This window comes from Ailuropoda melanoleuca, chromosome 6, assembly GCF_002007445.2.
Source record: "Ailuropoda melanoleuca isolate Jingjing chromosome 6, ASM200744v2, whole genome shotgun sequence".
NCBI lineage: Eukaryota > Metazoa > Chordata > Mammalia > Carnivora > Ursidae > Ailuropoda > Ailuropoda melanoleuca.
The window spans coordinates 52443053-52460405 of NC_048223.1; the positions used below are offsets into that span (position 1 = coordinate 52443053).

The window sequence follows — 17353 nt, forward strand, 5'->3', positions numbered from 1 at the left end:
CACCACATCCTCAAAGAAACTACTGTGTACTCCCAGCTTCCTTTTTAATGAAAATAACATATATAGGAAAAGATTCAAAACTATCGGTCATTTTTACCTCCTCTTCCCATATTCAGCAGCAGCATCAACCAAAACAAAGGCACTAAAAATCCGTGTTCATTTCAGTTACTTTGATCGGAAGAGCTGAACTAGGGTGTGCGATTCTCTGTTCTTTATCTGAAGTCCTGGATTTTAACAAAATCAAGCATAAAACACTCTAATTAAAAACATCTAAGTGGTACTGGGCGCCTGGGTGGTTAAGCTACCAACTACAGTCGGTTAAGCTACCAACTTTTTGATTTCAGCTCAGGTCACGATCTCAGGGTCGTGAGATTGAGACCCGCGTCGGGCTCCACACTCCATGTGAGTCTGCTTGAGATGCTCTCTCCCTCGGCTCCTCCCTATACTCCCCCCCCACACACTCACTCTTTCTCTAAATAAAATAAATAAATAAATAAAATCTTAAAAAAACAAGTAAGTGCTAAACTGAAAACAAAAAATCTTAGGTCGCATGCGGCATAAACTCAATATTAACTCACTTTATTCATTCATTGACTCAAATACTAAAAATCTCTAATGCAGTTAGGGGAGAACACGAAAAACATATTGACTGGTCTCGTCTTCGACTGGTAACCACTGACTTGAAGTGGCTCTTAGCACTGCTTAGCTAGCGTACTGTGTTCTACTCAGTTCACTCCCAAATGACGGTATTACTCCTCTGCTCCCCCTTTAAACCGTCGAAAGCTCCTGCCCCTCCTCCATCTCAGCTGACAATCTGGCTTCTTGTTTCACGGAGAAAACACATCAACCAGAGGATGTCCACACAGTCACCTCCAAAGACGACATCTCAGCCCCACCGTGTTCTGCCGCTCCGCGTCCGCACCTGCTCTATTGGGATCCCTGTCAGGCCGTCATCGAAGGCCCTATCCGCTAGCTCCTACTCAAGACCCTGGGTTACAGAACTGCCCAACCTCATTCTTCATCAGGTTTCTCCTTCCTGCTAGATTCTTTCCATCAGCACACAAACATGTTATAACATATCCCATCTTAAAAAAACAAAACAATAAAGACACAATCCAACCTTTTTCTCTAGTCTCCAGTCCAATCCCTTGCCTCCCACCCCCAACAGAAAAACCCCTCTAAAGAAATGTCTACACCATAACATTCCCAATAGGGGTGCTACCGCCCTCAATGGGCAAAAACCAACTCTTTCAGGGTGAAAAATTCTTACTTTTTATGCATAAAGCAAATACATATACATACAATATGTAACAAATATAAAGCATACCAGGGATAGCAGAATCTCACCAGGGTGAGGGAAGAACAATTGGAAAAAAGTGTCTAAAAAAGCTCTTTAGGGAGGTAATAATAAAAACGAGATTGACAAACACGGTTCTAAACCAACAATCTCAATGTTTTTTCTTCCTGTTTTTTCTCAAGCCTTCTTCAATGTGTTTTTCATTCCCCGTAACCCCAGAGAAATTATCGTCAGTGTCACCCCTGCCCCCGCCATATTCCTAAATCCAATGGCCAATTCTTAAATGAAACTGGAGGCAGCATTTGGGATAGCTGACTACTTCTTCCTTCTTCAAACACTTTCTTGGCACCATTAATGAGTGTGTGATTTTTCTCCCTAATATTTGAACCCCTGAGATTCAAAATCAGGAGCAGAACTGACGCAGAAACTAGGGATTCTTGTACATTTGGATTGCAACCACCCTTGGACACACCACCAATACTGCCAGAGTCCAAGCTGCCTGCATTTCTGGCCTGCATTTTCATAGCATCAGTCTGTCTGGTCAGGCCAGTCCTCTTACAGTCTAACTTCCACACAACAGCAGGAGAACGCCTCCTGAATCTAAGTCGGATCACGCCATGCCTTCCATGGCCTTCCGTCCCTCGTAGAGCAAAAGCCAATGTCTTTATCCTAGCACAAAGCCCTCCACAGCTAGGCCTTCCTTCCTCTCTGCCCTCATCTTCCACCACTGCCCCTCCTTGTGACTGTTCAGCCACACTGGCCTCCTTGAGACACTGCTCATTCTTACGGCTCTTCTACGTGCAGCCGCAGCCACTTGGATATCCTTCCAGACACCGCCATGGCTCAACCACCTTCAGGTCTCTGCTGCTCGAAACTCCCACTGCCACTGCATACAAAAGTACTCCTTATCACTTTTATTCTCCCTATCCCGCTTCATTTCCCTTCCCAGAACTCACTATTATCTCTCCTAGATATTTCTTTATTTCTCCTCCTCCCCCTGGAATACAATATTATAAGATATTCTGTCTCCTTCCACTGGAGTAAGAGTTCCCAGAGGCTTTAATGTTGGGTTCACTGCTGTACTCGAAGCGTCCATATGGTTTCTGGCACATAGTGAGAGTTCAGCAAATATCTGTACAACGATAAACCTGATTTCAACATCAAAATAAAAGATAACAACTACCATTTTTAAACAAATAAAACTGGATTTTAATTTCCCTTCTTGAAACAAAATATCATCTCATTGGCCTGTGGTGAATAAAACAATAAAATACAAAAAAAAAAATCTAACAAGTCACAGAAATGGAAAGCAAGCTCTGCTTTGGCTAGAGTGGTTGTCCTTGGCTATTATCCATGCAAGAAGTTTTAGGAAGGGCCAACATTTAAATAGTTTCCTCAAACCAACAGAGACTTCTATACTGGTAAACATGAAATGCTTTTTTAGATGATCTTCCTCATTGTTTTCTAGAAGCAAACATTCAGGTCAAAATGAGAAAATGTCAGACTCTGGAAACAGTGCTTGGGAAGAATGACAAGAGGATCCAAACATCCGGTTAGCATAGAGCCATGTCTTGTAGATGTGGTCCAACGAATAAGAAACTTCTTAAATGAGATCCGCTTGTAAAAAAGGAAAACACGTTTGGGAGAAAGTGTATCCATGCGGAATGCTGGTGTTCCTCCATTTCTATCTTTCCCTTTCTCTCTTTCAATCTTAGTGTTTACAATTCCTTACTTCCAAGTTCATAGTTGATGGCGGTAATGCTTTCTTCTTTGCGTGCAGCACATTTTATCTGAATCTTCAGAGATTTCTGCTAGAAAGCTAACAATCTCGGTTCTCAAATTTCTTCTCTCTTCCGAATGCCTTTGCCAGCCCAGAAGGGAAAAGTTTCATTCAAGTCACCTGCTGACCGAGCCGGTGATAATGATGCAATTCAGTAAATTATAGCTCTTGGCTCTTTCATCCCACCCCACATCTAGTTGTGACATTTCTTCTTAAAGCCTTTCTGCTTTTGAAGAACTCCGAATGGAAAGGAGAGTTCCAAGTCCTGAAGGAAGCTCACATTCAGGAAGGCTAATTTAGGAAGGGATCCTTTCTTGTGGTCGAGGAGCAACCTGGTGGGCTCCTTTGACACCACACAGCTATCGATAGTATGTGTCCGAGAACAAAGGGGTCCAAATATTAACATCATTGATGCGTTTATATCAAGCATGGGGAGATCACACATAACCGGTGTTGGGTACAGGGGCCTAAAGGTACATGGCCTCCCTCACCAGAGCCTGGAGAAGACTGGATTCCAGATCGCCACCCAGCAGCTCCGTGACCTCAGACAGGTTCACGTAACCTCTTGGAGTCTCACCTTCCTCTACTATAAAATCGGGGTAAGATACTCATGAGGCAAATGTAAAGGTGAAGTGGTTGACATAATACGGACAAAGTGCTTTCCATACCGTTCTCATTATCTTCCAGATCTCCTCTTGCTTTTCAGTAAGTCATTCCCCAGAGGGACTTGTATGGACATAGGGAAGCTCACTCTATCCCACCAGGACCTGGAGTGGGCAGTCAGCACAAGAAAGAGTGATGCCAGATTGCTCTAGACTCCACAATGGAAGCAGGACTCTGTTTCAGCAGACTGCTGGGTTTCTGGAGGACGGCAAAGGTTAGCTTGGATTGCCTCTTGGGCACTAAGAAGGAGAAGGAAACATCGACCAGAACCAACTCCCACTCTCCAACACTTTGCAAATAACCATAAGGAAAAACAAGTAGATGAGGTAGACATAAAAGCTGAAGATTGAGACATAACAAATAAAAGGAATTTAATAGTAATAATTGGTTTTTCTAAAAACTGAGATCTCGGTTCATAAGCTTGCAGGCAGCCCAACAGAGCAGTTAATATCTCAGGACGTTTCGAAACTGAATTATCTCCCCTCCTATGGAGATGGTCTGCCGGAAAAAGCAATGAAGCATGTTACCTGATGAGTAAAGGACCTTTGTTTCCTGTGCTTTTAATCAAAATCTTTTCACCAAAATGTCAAAGAAAAATGAGGAATTTTAACTTCTTTTAACAAAAAAGAATTGGTTCTCATTTTTCCATCAAAGATAATGGGAGAGTCTAGCAGTCATGGGAAAGAAACTGAAGGTGTTCATGGTGAGAAGTATTTATCATTTTATCCCATACTACACGATAGGTTCGGAGATTATGTATTTTTACAGTTCGGTTTACTGAAGTGCTAAGTGTCTATTTAAGGAGTGTGAGTCTGTTAAGATGAAAAGCCTTCCGAACACCATTCCCCCAAGTCCTGCAGATGTTTTCTTCCTCCCAATCCAATCAGGTAAATTTATTTATTTTCAATGTATCCAGTCAGGTTTTAAAAGGTAGGCTCTATATTTCTGACGAACTAGAACTTGTGTTCAATGGATGTTCACATCCAAGGCTTACCACATTCTGCCCCAAATCCACATTTCCAGCTTTATTACCCTAAATTCTCCACCACAAAGCCTTCGCTCCCACCAAGCCAGTCTATTTTCAGTCCCAAAAATTTAAGATAAGCACCTCTACTCCCAGCTTTTTGCTAAGACCTTTTTTCTTCTCTAAAACATTCCCTTCTTGTCCCTCTGCCTGTTCTTCAAGACGTACTTCAGATCATACCATTCATTCATTCATTCATTCATTCACCAAACAGAGACCAAGGGCTGACCACAGGTGAGGGGATCCTGGGAAAGCAGGAATAGGTAAGTTGGAACCTGTTCCTGTCTTCATGGACTTTACATTCTTCCAGCTAAAGACACACATCACACAGTGGATTAAGCCATTAATTAATTACAGTTGCAGTGAGCGCTAAGCATCTGAGGCTCAGAAAACGGGGATAACATATGGTAGGAGAAACGGCCTGGTCTCGGAGGTCAGGAAGACACTCCTGAGGAAGTGGTTTTGCTTCAAGTTGGGAGGATGAACAGGAGGCTAATGCAGGGCAGAGGGAGGCCAACAAGTCGACTTTCCTGATGGGCGCATGGTTATGATTAAATTGGGGTACATTCATAAAGGTGTGGGAAGGAAATTCTTGCCTTCCGGGCGTGAAAACTGCAACAGCAGGTCTCCCCGTTGCCCTGGCTGTCTGTGAAGCTGGGGACAAAAAGTACTCATGATGCTACATTTGAAGTTCCAGAGGCCACCAGGAAAAGGACCTAGCCAACTGCCCTCGGCGAGTTCTGAGAAATCACCAGGTAAGAACTGGCCTTGCTACTCTGAGCCCCACTGTCCAGTCAATATAAAGAGAAAACTCAACAGGATGTGAAATGCCAAAGCTCAGCTTTTGGGAATGCCAGTTTTCCCAGAGGGAAGCTCTTCCTCCAAATCCTGAGAGCCCTCCAGAGAATGATCCAGACACACTCCCTGAATAGAGAGCTCCAAGAAGGAGGGGCCTTGTTTTCTAACCAGGTACTTGCTGAAGGGACCGAGGCGAAGCTTGGCTGGTGGGGCTGCCTGGGAGAGACATCGCTGCCTCTAGCCCCGGGGAAACAGCCTGGAAAGGTTCCATATGAGGCTGAAACCTGCCCTCTAGGCCAATAAAACACACCCCACCTTGTCTACATGTAGACCCATCACCAGCATCAGGCAACAGGAATGAACTCCGGGGAAGCCAAGGCCGCCTGCCTACCAGCAACAAGAAGCCAGTCACGGGACAGTCTGAAGGGAGGAGTGGGCAGATAGTCAAAATCAGACCCCGAATCAACTCCGCCACCAGCCCCTGGTACCAGACAGGCCTACCTGGCATTAGGGATGGAGCAAATGACCTCTGAATCGAGACTAAAATAACCACGACAGAGCCTTAAAGACCACCATGAGACTATTCCAACAGCCAAAGGTGACTAGAAAGTTGTAGAGAATGACCAAGACACCATTCAGGCCGTTACTTTGTGGAAAGACATGGAGTTCATAGAGAAGAGTTTGAGGGCCATTCCAGGGAACAATCCAGCTTTCTCATGCTTACACCCCACACATACAGCTCAGACTCCCTAAAAAAATGACTGACAACTACAAAGTGATGATAAATCATATAATGATGGCATTGGCACAGGAATCAATAAACGGAACAAAACAGATATCCAGAAACAAATGTAAATATATATGGAACTTAACATATAGCAAATGAGGAATTTCAATTTAGTGGGAAAAATAAATCTTACGATGCTGATAAAATCGGTATTCCTATAGGGGGAAAAAAACCCACAAAGCCAGATCCCTATCTCATACTTTATAAAACACATATTACAGATAAGGATTTAAACATAAAGCATGAGAACTAAAAGTATTAAAATACAATTTAGAATATTTACAGGGCTTCAGAGTGAGGGAAATAATAAGCAAGTCAGGAAATCCAGCATCCATGCAAGATAAACATGCTTAACTAAATAAAAATCTTAAGAAATTATTATGGCAAATAACATTTTTAAAAAGCAAAAGCCAAATAAATGCTAGTCTGGGAAATATTTGTGCTACCATATGAAAAACATTGGTATCTTTTATACCTGAAATTCTCCTAAGAGACAAATAGCCCACTAGAAAAGTAAGCATTAGAGATGACCAGGACATTCACAAGAGGGGAATCTAAATGACAAACAGACTTATAAAAAGAGGCTCAATCTCATTTACAGTCAAGGGAAATGCAAATTAAAACAAGAATTACCTGTGTTCACTTATCACTAAGGCAGAAATCTTAAAAGATCAAAAAAAACTAAGAACATCCACTGCTAATGAGTACATAGAAAAGCAGGCACCCTCAAAATTAAGAATGCACATCATTATAAAATTTTAAGAAATATGGCAATATCTGTTAAAATGTACAGATCTTTTGAGCCCCAAATTTCAATTTTGACACTTCATCACTCAATATAGTAATAAATAGGAATAAATAGGGGGAAAAAACTGGAAACCACATGAATGTCCATCAATATACAATAAGGGGATGAAAAGCTAAATTCTAGGACTTCCAAACTATAGGAGATTATGCAGCCATTAAATAGAAATAAGTAAGATGTATTTATCTGAAGAAATGTCAAATTTTTAAAAAGATTTTATTTATTTATTTTGAGAGAGAGAGAGGGAGAGCACGTGTGCACAAGTAGGTCGGGGGGGGGGCAGAGGCAGAGGGAGAGAGAGAATCTCAAGCAGACTCCCTGCTGAGCATGGAGCCAGACACGGGGCTCAAACTCACGACCCTGAAATCATGACCTGAGCTGAAGTCAAGAGTCACACACCTAAAAGACTGAACTACCCAGGCACCTGTGAAGAAATGTCAATTTAAAGAGCAAATTTCAAACCAATACATTTAGAAGGCACCCAATGCTTGGAGCAAGGTGTGGAAGGGCACTCACCACACCACTAACATCTTATCTCTGGGGAGTGGGAAGGAGGAGAGTGTGGGGAATGAATTATTAGTTCAACCTCGGATTGTTTCATTTGTTGTAAGACTACTGATCAGTTTTGTCATTTAAAGTGATAAAAAAAATATTTTGGGAAAAGGGAAGGACTACTTAATTTTTTTTTTTTTTTTTACTTTACCCAACAACATCTAAGACAGTAGACATTCAACAATTATTTGTGGAATAAGGTAGAAAGGAATAGGAGGGAAATGAAACAGGTTTAAACATGTTTGTAAAGGATAAAAAGATAGCCACTCGTGGAATGACAAAGCAGATCCTATAAATAAACAGTGTGAGGAAGGGAAAAAAAGACAGTTGATAGAGTTGATGAAAAGAAAAAAGTGGAAAAAATGGGAAAAAAGAAACAAAGTAAAATAAATAACAGACATCAACGGAAAAGATAAAAGCAACACGCTATTTACCCCAATAGACATAAAAAGGTTTAACTCCACTATCAAAAGAAACAGACTTTCCATGGTGGATTTTAAAACAGCAAGGTAGTTTTCTCTGAAAATGTCTAAGTAAACATAAACCAAAAGTGATATTATTCACAATCTCCAGAAATATCATAAAAGATTTCATAATAATCGTAATAAGAAATATATAAGATCTTAAGACAAAAGCTAAAAAATTTCACTGAAGGACATGAGAACTTCTAAATAAGTAGAGAACTATTTGGGGTTCTTTTTCTGGATAGAAAGATGCACTTTTGTAACAGTGTCCTTTCTCCCCAAATTAATGCTTAAGTTCAATGTAATTCAAATCAGTATTCCAACTGGAGTTTTTAATGAAACCTGATTCTAAAGCACATAGAAAATAAAACAGATTAGCCAAGAAAACTTAGAACAAAAAATCATCAAGAGGACCTTTCTCTACTCTATATTAAAATTAACTGTTTCCACGAGGAAAGGAATTTAGCAGAAAAAAATCTTCGTTTCAGACTTGCACTTAACACATTGTAAGCATTCTGTGAGCAATGCTTTGTCAAACTGGAAACCTCCTACGTGTCCATCAAACTGGTTTAACACATCAAGGTAAATCCAAAGAGGAGAAATGTTAGATATATTAACAGATACATTAAATATATATCCTGAGCAATCCCATATACCTGAAGGGTATCTGAAACCAGACTGTGTAGCCAGAGGCTGGACAGGAGAAGAGAGTGTGGGACAGCACAAGGCGTGTCCTTGCTTGCATGCTAGGGCACCGATGTGGGGAAAGGGGAGGAATGGTACACAGTGAATTAGTGAGAAAGTGGATATCTGCTAGGGCATCTTTACAAAATTAGAAATGGACCCCCAAGATCTTTAATAGTTCATGAAAATCCTACCATCCGTGAATTTACTGAAATTTTTAAACTATTACATTTTGGATGAACAAGTTATAATTTTTAAAATATAAGCAAAGTAGGGGCCTGGGTGGCTCAGTCCGTTAAGCATCTGCTTTCGGCTCAGGTCATGATCTCAGGGTCCTGGGATCGAGTCCCACATCAGGCTTCCTGCCCAGTGGGGAGTCTGCTTCTCCCTTTGCCTTTCACCCTGGTCGTGCTCTCTCTTGCTCTCTCCCTCTCTCTCTCTCAAATGAGTAAAATCTTAAAAAAAATTGAAATAAAATAAAATATAAGCAAAGTAAGCATTTCCTTTAGACTCAAACAAATACTATTTTGTCAGATGGCTGGCAAACTTCTCTACAATGAAGTAAAGCGCAGATTCTTAATCTGAAATGATCTATTGAAGGCTTCAAGGTTGCTGTTCCTCCTTTGGTGGTTATATTCTAGAATTTTAAAAGCAAATCCATGTTCTCCTCATTTATAATTAAATACACACACATATGCCTACATATACCTGTACCCATTGCCATTGCAGAGCCGTGGAGCCCTACATTTCTCCATAAAGAAGTTTTCATTTCTTTCAGCCTATATTCATATATGCATGTGATTCTTCAGTCATTACAGCTTGCCTTCTTGAGATCTTCTGTACTTTTATTATATCTTTGCTATCGTATAGCAACCAGAAATTAAAGGATTTACCAAGATGAGTTATTTAGGGAAAACCAACTCTCCCTTCCTCACCCTCCAGTCTAGGAAAGAGATGCTCAGTGGTGTGTTTCTCAAGGTTGGGATAACTCCCACCCTCAACCCACATGAAGTCAGAAGGAAGTAAAGCATCTTTCTCTTGCAGGATTGTAAGAGGGATCGAGGTGGTGGATCCCTGAAAATGGGGAGGTAGGGGCGGGACATTAAATGTCTAAGGGGCAGGGGTTTGGGGGGTTCCTGTCTGGATAGAGACCTGGCTCCCACCTGTGTGCCCTGCCCAGGAGGCACCTTGCCGCAGAACGTGCGAGGAGCATGCCTCTGGGCTCTCGGAGCAGTGGAAAGGCCTCTGGGTCTGTGCGCGGCTGTCCCATGAGGCATCCCTGAGTCCTGCCAGGCTGACTGATGTCAGAGGACCAGGCTGGGCCCCAGCCTGCATAGCAGAGGAGCTCCAATAATGCTGGCAACCTTATGCACTCAGGTGCCATGCCTCCCCAGTTCCCTGCACTACAGAAGCCTGGAATTCCCGTATGTGACCCCAAAGCGAAGGGAAGAAGCCCGAATGATGACGAGGGAGGGTTTCCTATCAGGTAGGTGGAATGCGTAATTTGTAAGCTTAGAGAAACAAAGAAACAGACATTCCTTGCACCACAGTGTTGTAGATTCTAACACAAGGTGACCACACAGGATTCTGGATACAAAGACACCATCGTTTTGCGCAAGGGCAAAGTAATGTTCCCCACTGTGTTTCCGATATCCTTAATGATACACGGGATTTTTCTGGCTGCCTTAATCCCCGACAGCAAGCATTTCACCCCTTAAATAGATACCCAGGCCTTTCCCCTAGTGGTAAAGAAGTCACAAACATTAAAAAGTCACCAAGAGTATTAATAACAGCAATGTGCTTACTATGTGTCCAGCGCCCTGACAAGGTCTGTACTCAGAGTACCCCACTGAATCTTCACTATGAACCCACAGGTAGATCACGTTTGTTACCCTCATTTTGTACACAAGAGCTCAGGGACATTAAGTAGCTTGCCCCAAATCGCCCACATTGTGGGCACACGGCTGGGTTACCAATTCTGGCTCCCTCCGTCGCTGCTCTTAACTGCCTTCTGCAGGGGAGCAAATGTCAGAAGCTAAATGAATGTAAAGACGCAGTGCAGGAGAAGTCTCTGAGGTGCTTCCCCTGAAGAACAGAGCTGTCAGAGGAGCCCGGGAACTCACGGGCCGGGGGCTGGGTCCCGAAGGAGGGAGAGCAGAGCACGTGTCCGAGTATTCCAGGAGAGGGGAGCTTTAGGAGCGAATGCACGAGAATATGGTTCATTCCAGGAGCCCAGAGTAGAGCAGGATTCCTGAAGGAAGGAGATCAGCTCTACGACCGTCCCTGCCTCTCCCTCAGCTTCCTCTCGGTGACCCTTCTGATGTGCTCTATGTAGACCTTTTGCTTTCATTCATTTGCCTCTTTAAGTAACGTCAGGCAGCCTGAGGCCTTTGGTCTAAAATTAGCAGTGTTTCATGGGGTCAAGGCAGGAGAGGACTAGCGTGTTTTTCCCCTGGGGCTATCTGACCACGTGTCTGCTCAGGTGAATACGGTTCTCACCTCTGTGGAGGCATCTGACAGGAGCAGGAGTGACAGCTCCTTAGCATGCATAGGGGAGGAGGAGGGGTGCGCCCCAAGGTGCCAGTACCTGACCTGGTTCCTTCTTATCTCAAGAAAAAAAATGACCATTCTGGCATTAAGGCTGTGAGATAGCATACCAAACCACTAAGGAAATGTTCATCAGGAGACCTTTAACGTATGCATTCCTTCCATCTAGGCATGTGGGAGGCAGCACGGCACAGGGACCGGAAACTTCCATGCTTCTCATGCCTGAGAGTCACTCACCACGTCCCACCTGCTACATTCTACTCTGTTCTCCCCAGTCTTTCCACTGCCTCTGCTACGCTCCCAGCAGGAGGAGGCGAGAACTCCAGCAGGGAAGCCCCCATATGTGGATTCAGACCCAGAGACTCCATCAGAGCTCAATGAAGAGTTCTATTCAAATGTGTAGGAAACATGGGGGCACCTGGGTGGCTCAACTGGTTCACTGTCCGACTCTTGGTTTTGGCTCAGGTCATGATCTTGCAGTCATGGGATTGAGCCCCGCACGGCTCTGTGCTGAGCAGGAAGGCTGCTTGGGATTCTCCCTCTCCTGCTCCCTCTCTCCTTCCCCCCCACCCCCTCTCTAAAATAAATCTTTTAAAATAAATAAATAACAAATAAATAAATGTGTAGGAAACAAGAAATCAAGACAATAATGATATTTGAAAGGAGCCTCCTTTTTCTCAACCACTTTCTCCTGTGTGGCCCCCACGGAATCGTGTGCTGTTGAAGAGGGCACATCACGTCCGAGACTCCTCATCTCCAAGGTCAGGGTGGAAGAAGCCCCAAGGTCCCTTTCAGTCCTGAAACTCTCTGGTCTGCCCAAGGTTCACCCTTTTATCCCAGCACCCAAACAGGGAACCAAACCAGAACCAGTGGACTCCAAGGTCATCTGACCACAGGGACCTTATAATGAAGTTGGGGAATAAAACAGATGCTGTTCCTTCAGCCAGCGGTGTGTGGGTCTGTGTGCAACATGGTACTTGATGCTGGGTGGGGACAGAGTGGCCCACGGGACCCCCTTCCTCATGGACTTTTATGGCTCAGTGCAGAAGACACTGAAAAACGAATCACAATAAACTCTGATGAGTGTTAAATAGGACCGAATCCCAGACGTAACCAGGAGGAAAAAATCCCCATGGGGTGCTTATTACAGATATAGATTCCTGGGTCCTACCCAAACCCTAGGAATCAAAATCTCAGAAGCACCCCTTAATTTTTAATTAGCAATCTGTATTAGGGAAGTTCAGAAAACACGGTGATCAGGAGAGAGCAGGAAGTCATACCTGCAGGAAACCATTAGTAACAGGTGGTCTAAGGTGAAGTACGTACTGGAGAGCTGGGTGTAACCAGTGAGGAGTATGGGCTCCAGAGTCTCACTAACGGGTTCACATCTGAGCATCACCAGCAAGAATGGAAATAATCGTTGTGGGGATAAGTGAGAAGACCCTGCGGTATTAACACACAGAGAGCAGCACGGCTATGGAACCAGAGGTGAACCACGGATGATAAGAGGTTGTCTGAATGGGCCATGAAGATTCCCTGTTCTCCCACTTGGAATAATGTAATAAATGTAATNAAAAAAAAATTGGCCAAAAAAAAAAAAAAAAAAGCTCCGTGTCTTCCGTAAAAAGCAAAATAAGGAGAGAGCAGTGGGTAGGGAAAAGCCAGACCACGTGCAATCAACAGGGAAGTCTTTCACATCAGAGATGGTATTTGTACTGATCCAAGAGGGTGATTTGGAAGGGGGGCAGGATGAGAAGGAAACACAATTTGAGAGCAAAGGCTCTGGGCTGCTCAGTTTGTAGGAAGGCGAGGCCTGTCACTGACTAGCATTGCACTTCTGAATACGCCAGTCAGTTATCGTGGGCCTAAGTTGATTTCCCTGTGACACTGTGGGGTTTTTTAAATTACAGCCAGTTTTACGTATATTCAGAATCCTCCCTAGTTTAAAAATTCTGAGGGGAACTGCAGTACATAGAGTGTCCACGAGGTGGCAGCACGTAGCTTTGTAGAAGGAGGTCTTCCTCATGGGAACTATGATGTAATCGTGTAATAATCAAACAAGTACGTATTTAAGACTCTCCGAAAAATACGGAGAGAAGACATTAACAATCCTCATATTGAGCTCAGTGTTGAGATTTATAACTTAAAAGAGAAAGCAGATGTTTTTGATCCCTTTGTTTTAGGGGCACCTGGGTGGCGCAGTCGGTCGAGCCTCTTGATTTCGGCTCAGGTCATGATCTCAGAGTCCTGGGATGGAGCCCCGCACCCCGCTCCTCCTTGAGTGGGGAGTCCGCTTGAGATCCTCTCCCTCTCCCTCTGCCCCTCCACTGCATTCTCCCTCCCTCCCTCTTTCTCTGTCTCTCAAGTAAATAAATAATCGCTTTGTTTTAGACCCCTAGGTGGTAAAGGGTTATTGTTGGGCATTCTGTTTTAACCCTTTACGGCCAGGGTGGCTTCTTTCACAACAACGAACTAAACACAGACCTATTTACATGGGGTGTAATTCTGATTTGAGCCAATACAAAACCCAAAGACCCTTACCCTCAGTCAAGTGCACCAAGTCAATCATTCACAAACATTTTATTTTTTTTAAGGTTTTATTTACTTATTTGAGAGAAAGAGAGAGAAAGCATGAGTGGGGGGAGGGGTGGAGGGAGAAAAAAAAGCAGACTCCCTGCTGAGCAGGGAGCCTGATATGGGGCTGGATCCCAGGACTCTGGGATCATGACCTGAGCAGAAGGCAGACACTTAACCGACAGAGCCACCCAGGTTCCACTTGTAAATGTTTTCATCTTAAGGACCCTACATAACCCACCATATGCCGCCAATAAAAAGGAAAAGGAAAAAAGTTCTATTTCCTTTTCAGCATGATATATTTTTTAAATGGTGTCAACATTATCATTTTTTATAGTCAAAGTAAACTCTCATTTTTAAAGTTATGACTATTCAAAAAATTATAAGGAAGAAAATGAAAATCATCTTCAAGCAATCACAATGTTAATATGTTTCTGTCAAACTATTTTTGGTAGAGAGAAAAGAATCACAAATGCATCTACATACCTTTTCTAATTTAAAAATATGGTGGAATCTTTCCATGTTAATAAAACCATTATTGTATTAATGATTAGTAGCATCCAATCGTCGTGCTCACTAAGCAACGTACTTTTACTGAAATGTGTGGCCTTTCCTGACAACACTATTCTTCATGAAGTTGACAGAAACACTGCTGTGGAAAGATGGGTAATAATCAGAGAGGGACCGATGCAGACAAAATAAGGAAGACAACAGAACATAACAGAACTAACAAATGAGCTGATGGAAAATACATTTCAGAAAATTTGGCTGGAAGCCGATTAGTCCAACAAACACTGAGGCAATGACCTGAAAACAGTGAAGGAACATATGATCTCTCTAAAGCAAGAGCTCAAGGAAGGGAGCGAAAGGAACCCTTCAAGGCAAGCTGAGTATTTTCTAGAAGTCAGTGACTTTGCTGTGTCAGGCTCAGTCAGACGTGATGGAAGACAGGGAAAGACAGTGAGATAGGTAGAGGCAAAGCAGAGCCACAGAAGGGCTTTTCTTAAGAATCCAGGAAATAGGGAAATCTATAGAGATACAAAGTAGATTACTGTTTGCTTAGGGCTGGGATGGAGATAAAGATTAGGGATGGAGGTGAATGCTTTAGGATATGGGGCTTCTTTTCAAGGTGATGAAAATGTTCCTAAGTTGACTGTGGTGATGGGTGCATATATAGGTAAGTACACCCAATACCACAGAAATGTACACTTGAAATAGATGAACTGTACGGTCTGTGAATTTTATCTCAAAGCCATCTTTAAAAAAAAAAAAAGGAGGGGGAGGGGGCACCTGGGTGGTGCCGTCAGTTGAACCTCCAACTCTTGGTTTCGGCTCAGGTCATGATCTCAAGGTCATGAGATCCAGCCCCACGTCAGGCTCTGCACTCAGCGTGGAGTCTATTTCAGACTGTCTCTCCCTCTCCCTCCCACTTGCTCTCTCTTTCTCTCTCTCTCTCCCTCCCAAATAACTAAATATTAAAAAAATTAAAAATAAAAATAAAATTTATAAAAAGAAGGGGAGAAGCCAGGTAAAAAGTGCTCCAACAAGTCCCAAGCAGGCAAGAACATGAGACTCACACTCAAGAGCAATCCAAGATGAGGTTTCCCAGGGGTTGATGTAATCAATTCTTTTTTTTTTTTAAGGTTTTATTTATTTATTTGAGAGAGAGAGAGTGGATGAGAGAGAGAGCGCGCACACAAGCAGGGGGAGGAGCAGAGGGAGAAGCAGGCTCCCCACTGAGCAGGGAGCCCAATGGGGGCTCAGTCCCAGGACCCTGAGATCATGACTTGAGCTGAAGGCAGACGCTTCACTGACTGAGCCACCCAGGTGCACGATGTAATCAATTCTTATATCATAAAAAACCTTCTTATCTCCAGGATGGCCACAAAGAGACTGGTCTTCTTTTAGGCCAAACAACTGCATGTCCATCAAAAATATTTACTTCTTAAAAGCAAGGGAAATAGAAAACTGTTCAAGTTTTAACTGGTTAAAAAAAATTCTATGGGCTTCAGTTTGACCTAGACTAATATCATGAACAAGGCCACAGTATCAGTTTTTAAAACACACAAATCAACAGAATCCACAATGTACCATTTGCTAAGAGAATTATACCGAACTCATGCCCCATGAGAGGAACCCCACTCTCTGAGGTGGAAGGCACAGGCCAGGACTCACAGTGAACTCATGCCCCGTGAAAGGAACCCCACTCTCTGAGGTAGACTCACAGTGAACTCACACCCCATGAGAGGAACCCCACTCTCTGAGGTAGATGGCACAAGCCAGGACTCACAGTGAACTCACACCCCATGAGAGGAACCCCACTCTCTGAGGTGGATGGCACAGGCCAGGACTCACAGTGAACTCACACCCCATGAGAGGAACCCCAGTCTCTGAGGTGGACTCAGGTGAACTCACACCCCATGAGAGGAACCCCACTCTCTGAGGTGGACTCACAGTGAACTCATGCCCCGTAAGAGGAACCCCATTCTCTCAGGTGGATTCACAGTGAACTCACACCCCATGAGAGGAACCCCACTCACTGAGGTAGACGGCGCAGGCAAGGACTCACAGTGAACTCATACGCCATGAGAGGAACCCCACTCTCTGAGGTGGATGGCACAGGCCAGGACTCACAGTGAACTCATGCCCCATGAGACGAACCCCTCTCTGAGGTGGACTCACAGTGAACTCACGCCCCATTAGAGGAACCCCACTCTCTGAGGTGGACGGCACAGGCCAGGACTCACAGTGAACTCATGCCCCGTGAGAGGAACCCCACTCTCTCAGGTGGATTCACAGTGAACTCACGCCCCATGAGAGGAACCCCACTCACTGAGGTAGACGGCGCAGGCAAGGACTCACAGTGAACTCATACGCCATGAGAGGAACCCCACTCTCTGAGGTGGATGGCACAGGCCAGGACTCACAGTGAACTCATGCCCCATGAGACGAACCCCTCTCTGAGGTGGACTCACAGTGAACTCACGCCCCATTAGAGGAACCCCACTCTCTGAGGTGGACGGCACAGGCCAGGACTCACAGTGAACTCATGCCCCGTGAGAGGAACCCCACTCTCTCAGGTGGATTCACAGTGAACTCACGCCCCATGAGAGGAACCCCACTCACTGAGGTAGACGGCGCAGGCAAGGACTCACAGTGAACTCATACGCCATGAGAGGAACCCCACTCTCTGAGGTGGATGGCACAGGCCAGGACTCACAGTGAACTCATGCCCCATGAGAGGAACCCCTCTCTGAGGTGGACTCACAGTGAACTCACGCCCCATTAGAGGAACCCCACTCTCTGAGGTGGATGGCACAGGCCAGGACTCACAGTGAACTCATGCCCCATGAGAGGAACCCCACTCTCTGAGGTGGA

The 17353-nt window shown here is 44.1% G+C and overlaps 1 protein-coding gene across 6 annotated transcripts in view; it reads right to left on the reverse strand.

The window, feature by feature from the left end:
• The window catches only part of RNLS (renalase, FAD dependent amine oxidase), a 255901-nt gene that overhangs the window by 229362 nt on the left and 9186 nt on the right, over window positions 1–17353 (reverse strand). The gene's annotated exons all lie outside the window — the stretch shown is intronic.